Source organism: Herpailurus yagouaroundi, unplaced genomic scaffold (assembly GCF_014898765.1).
Source record: "Herpailurus yagouaroundi ecotype Mexico unplaced genomic scaffold, PumYag 196, whole genome shotgun sequence".
NCBI lineage: Eukaryota > Metazoa > Chordata > Mammalia > Carnivora > Felidae > Herpailurus > Herpailurus yagouaroundi.
Window position 1 is genome coordinate 34,808,425 of NW_024412427.1, and position 5,293 is coordinate 34,813,717.

The following is a 5,293-nucleotide window of genomic DNA, read 5'->3' on the forward strand; positions in this document are numbered from 1 at the left end:
AAAGAAAGAAAGAAAGAAAGAAAGAAAGAAAGAAAGAAAGAAAGAAAAAGAACAGAAGAGGATAAGAGATTCCAGGACAAATACCAGGTAGAAGAGTTGCGATGGCATCCATGCACCACATCTAGACTTCTATTTCAACGGAGTACCCAGGACTCTAGGGAAGACTTCTTTAAAAGAAAGAGCATCTAAGATGAATGGGTAATCTGTGGTACATTCACACAATGGAATATTATTCAGCAATAAAAATAAATGGACTATAAAGGCATAAAAAAACACGGTGGAAGCTTAAATGCATTTAGCCAAGTAAAAGAAACCAGTTTGGAAAGGCTACATGGTATATGTTTCCAACATATGACATTCTGAAAAAGGTAAAACTATGGAGATAATAAAAAGATCAGTGGTTGCCCAGGGGTTAGGGACAAAGAAGAGATGAATAAGCAAAGCACAGAGGATTTTTTTGGGCAGTAAAATTAGTGTATAAAACACTGTAATGATGTCATTATACATTTGTCAAAACCTATAGAATGTACAACATCGAGTGAACCCTAATGTAAACTGTAAACTTTTGGGTGTTAATAGTGTGTTGATGTATAAATAGTATGAATAATATGTTCATTGATCATCATAAATGTATCACTCTGGTGTGGAACATTGATAGTGGAGAAGGATATGGGGACAAGAGTAGGAATAAGAAAATAGGGGTATTTTCTGTACTTCCCACTCAGTTTTGTTACAAACCTAAAGCTGCTCTAAAAAATAAAGTGTGTTACAATAAAAGAGCAGCTGGCATGAATATCTTGATTTAAATAACTGGAGAAGAGTTTGAGAATAAATTGGTGATTTTTATTTGAAAAGTAAAAACAAACAAACAAAAAAAAACAACTATGAACTCCCAGGAAAACAAAAAATCACACAAGGGACAAAAAACAATCATAGTATATACTACAGGGCTCATGTGTTATTTCTAGTGACATAGTCACAGAATATAAACACTGAATGGGGACTTCACCAAAACTGCAACATAGCTATGCTGAGAAGAGGTTGAAGTGTGGTCACCTGTGCTGTGTATGTGTTTGTGTGTGTGTTGCAGGCAAGGAGAATATGTATATGTAAGAGGTTGGTATCAGGCCTGGGATGCCCAAGGCCTGTCTGAGAAAAAGACTTCAGAGTCTATCTTCTAACAGTACAGCTTCCTTGAAGGCTTAGAAGATAAACGAGGAACACAGTGCCCACCTGGTTTGCTCTAGAACCCCTCATCTCTAGGGCAGCCCTCAAATGAGGATGCTGTGAGCTGGCACACCAGCCTCAGGCCTATATAACCAGAACAGTATATTTATTGAGTGGAAACCATGGTTATGGCCTCTCTGCATCCAGGTAACCCCACATGGTGTGGCTCTTCTACCTGCTGGCAGCCATCCACATCCCAAGTGGCTGAAGAGGCAAGTGGCCTTTGGGCGTCTGCTGGATGAAGAGGCTGGGAATTCTGCCTTCATGTTTTGCATCCTGGGAAAGAGCAATCAGAGGTTAAAGTCTGTTGCATCTGGCGAGGTGAGTTGGGTGCCCAATGAAACACTTTGCCACTGCCATTTTGGTAATGGCACCAGAGGAATTAAATCCCATCATCATAAAGAGAGTTAATAGATAATGTCTAGGTCTTAAAAATCAAGATGTAGCAACATAGGTGTGTGATTTAGACATAGGAAGACAGACCAGAAGAATAAATTGAAGGAGATCAGCAAGAAATGGAGGACAGCCTGGGAAAGGGCAGGCTGTACCAGTCACAGAGCCTTGTAGAGAAGTTTGACTTTTTAGACTATGTACATGTACAAATTCGATACAAATAAGTAGTATCTGCAAAAAGATTTTTTGAAAGACAGGAAAGAAATATATAAAAAAAAAAAAAATCACAGCCTGGGGCACCTGGGTGGCTCAGTCAGTTGAGCATCTGACTTAATTTTAGCTCATGTCATGATCCCAGGGTTGTGGTATCAGGCACTGCTTCAGGCTCTGTGCTGAGTGTGGAGCCTACTTAAAATTAATTCTCTCCTTCTCTCTCTCTCTCTCTCAAATTAAAAAAAAAAATTAAATGTGTTTAAAAGTATCGCAACCTTAGGTTCATGAGTTTTGGGTAGCTTTTTATCTCATCTCATTTTCAGTGATTGTCTCACATTTCCTAACAAATGTGTATCACTATAAAATGAGGAACAAAATAATCTGTAGGATTGATGATAAAAAAAATAGAAGTAGGCATTTGCCAACACTCTTCCTTTGCAGACAAATGGTCCAAACAAATTTCAAAGCCTCTTTGTACTAGATTTATCTGTCTAAGCACAAATTTCATTCTGCAGTGTGCTGAGGCAAATTCTTACTTAACCTGACTGCTTTTTTGATTATCATCATAATTACTATTAGGAAAAACCTGAATAATAGCCATCTCCTATTGTGTCTGTATTCTATGCATTGTGATAAATTCTTGACTTGAATTATCTTATGCAAATTTTAGGGACAGCCTTTTAAGAATGATGTCTTTATTCCCCTCATTTTACAATAAGACATTTGAGCCTTAAAGAGGTGAGCTCACTTGCACCATGAAGGCAGGCCAGGACACAGACCACCCCTCAGCTTATGCTCTCCTGCCTCCACCTTCAATTTGTACTGTTTACATACCAACACATTTGATCAAATATGCTAAGAATGAGTTATTGCTGTCACTATTGTCATTGACACCTGTTTTTTGAGGCTCAATTATAATCCAGCACTGAGCCTCATGTTGTGAGGAATACAAGGGTTTTAAATGGTTTGCCCACCTCTGAGGGGCTAAAGGTAGGCGTATTTGTTTGCTCAGGCTGCATTAACAAAGAACTACAGACTCAGGAGCTAAACAACCAAAATTAATTTTCTCACACTTCTGGAAGCCAGAAATGAGAGATCAAAGTGTCCACAAGACTGGTTTCTTCTGAGACCTCTCTCCTTGGCTTGTTGATGACTGTTCTCTTTCTATGTCCTCACATGGTCTTTCCTGTGTATATGTCCTCACAGGTCTTCCTATCTTTCTCTCTCCCTTCCTTCCTTCCTTCCTTGCTTCCTTCCTTCCTTTTTCTTTCTTCCTTCCTTTCTCTCTCCCTTTCTTTCTTTCTCTCTCTCTCCCTCACTCCCTCTCTTTCTTCCTTTCATTCTTCCTTCCTGCCTTTCTTCCTTTCTCTTTCTTTCTTTCTTTCTTTCTTTCTTTCTTTCTTTCTTTCTCTGTTGGCAATTATTTAAGACCTTAATTAACAGGCAGTTGTTGTTTGTTAACTTTTTTGAAAAAATCAAGTTATAAACTTTTATTACAAACTTAAAATCAGGTTATTAAAACTCTCAACTTGACCAGATATGAAACAATTTAAAAACCTTTAAAGGTGTATTGAGAAAAAAACAGGCTTCAAAAAAATATTTGTCATTACCAAAAAGAGATAGATGTCTTTAGTTAAAAATAATAACAGACAAAAAGCATGACCCTCATGCTCAACAGACAAAAAGCAAGCACTTAGGGTCTTTATCTCCAATCTGTTGTTCATTTCTTATTGCTGGAATTTCATATTCATTTCCTCTTGTTGGATGACTAAGCCAGGTGATGGTAGAAATGGTACATTTACTCAGCACCCCCTTGGTCTGTCTTGGGAAGGAACAAATTCTCAGCTGGCAGACCTGCTGCCCTTGTCTCCTTGCCATCTTGTGGTTTAGGGTTTTCTGGACATCTTCATCAGTAACTGAATTTGTGGTGTACTGACATTGAGGTAGTTGCTGACCTTGGGTCTCATCTCCTTGATTTTCCCTATCTTCTTCATCTCTAGGCTGTCTTCAGTAAGGCAGACACATGCAGAACAGTGGCCTATAACCCAATACGGATTCTGTCTCACCAGTCTCTCTTGTTCTCCTTAACCCTGGTTGTCAGCACCCTCCATCCTCTCTTCCTGCTCGGGAGAGTTGGAACACCGGGAATGATGCCCATAGGCTCTTTGCATGGAATGAGAACCATGGCTGCGTGCTGTCAGGCCTGGCTTTTCTGACCCCTCCGTCTTCTCCTCACTTTCACTTATTCTGGTACTTGTGCCAGTGACTGTGTGAAGGACCCCTGTGACGTCGAGAGCATCTATAATGGTTAAGGTATGCTGCATGCATATTTACCACCTTTCACTGGAGCTTCACTGGGACCCATCACATTTGCTGCCTTCACACCCTTTTCTCCTTCAGCATGACTCCACAGTCGCTCCTTCTCCTGTAATGTGAAGGTACTTCCTGGGGCTCTCTTTTATAGCAGTCTGATCTACAGATATATCTTCCTTGCTGTCATTCCTGTTTCTTATATTGAACCATTTTACTGTTTGCTTACCTTCACTGCAATGACCTTTTCCCCACCAGTAGGCACCACCAACGTGAGGCTGCCTAAGCCTCCATTCCCTGGGTGGCTGCCCCTAGTGCCTGGCTTGGTGTAGGCAGTGCTAAGGGTGGGATGGCGGTGTGGGGCAATAGGCAGCTGCTGGGTCTGGGCCTCAGTGCTTATGGTTGTGGGGATGGTGATGAGGGCTGTCTGTGACTTCTTTGTGGAAGGTGGCGGCTGGGAGGTGGAGGGATATGATAACTGGCCAGCGACAGTGATAGGGCCACTTACGGCTGTCTGGGGTTCTATCTCAAATCCTGCTATCAGTGGAACTCTGAATACCTCTTTAATGACCCTATCACCAAACATAGTCACATTCTTAGAAATTGGGGGGATGGGACTTCCTTTAGGTGAGTGTTCACACCTATGAGCCTCAAAGTGGGGTCACCAGCCAGCAGCATCGACATACCCTGGGACTTTGTAGGAAATGCAAATTCTAGACCCCACCCCAACCCACTGAAGCAGACACCCTGGAGCAGGGTGCAGCCATCTGTGCTCAAAAAGCCCTCCAGGGTGTTGTGACCCAGCTACAATTTAAGGGATGACCTTGCCCTGGAAGAAGCTCAGAGGATCTGAAAATTCCTTTGTGCTAGTAGTTGTGACTAGCCAGAGCCGTAGATCCCATTGGTGGAACTTCACCTCTAAATATGCAGGCAGAGCAGAAGAAGGAACAATTTTCATGGCTGTCTGCTCCCAAAGCACAGAGAGAATGTATTTTATTTATTCTTAGCATAAAGGAGCTGCTACTATCAGGCCTCTGCCCTAAAGTGCCCAGAACTGAGCTTGTTTTCCTGAGGCCACACCAGTTTGAGGCTGGGACCCAGGCAAGGGAAGCTAGACCAGGGTAGCAGGTAGGACAGGTAGTAGGAAGGG

At 41.7% G+C, this 5,293-nt stretch overlaps 1 pseudogene; it reads right to left on the bottom strand.

The window, feature by feature from the left end:
• Nucleotides 1–3,528: 3,528 nt before the first annotated feature.
• On the bottom strand, nucleotides 3,529–4,729 carry LOC121011967 (Y-box-binding protein 1-like; annotated as a pseudogene).
• Between the last annotated feature and the right edge of the window lie 564 nt (nucleotides 4,730–5,293).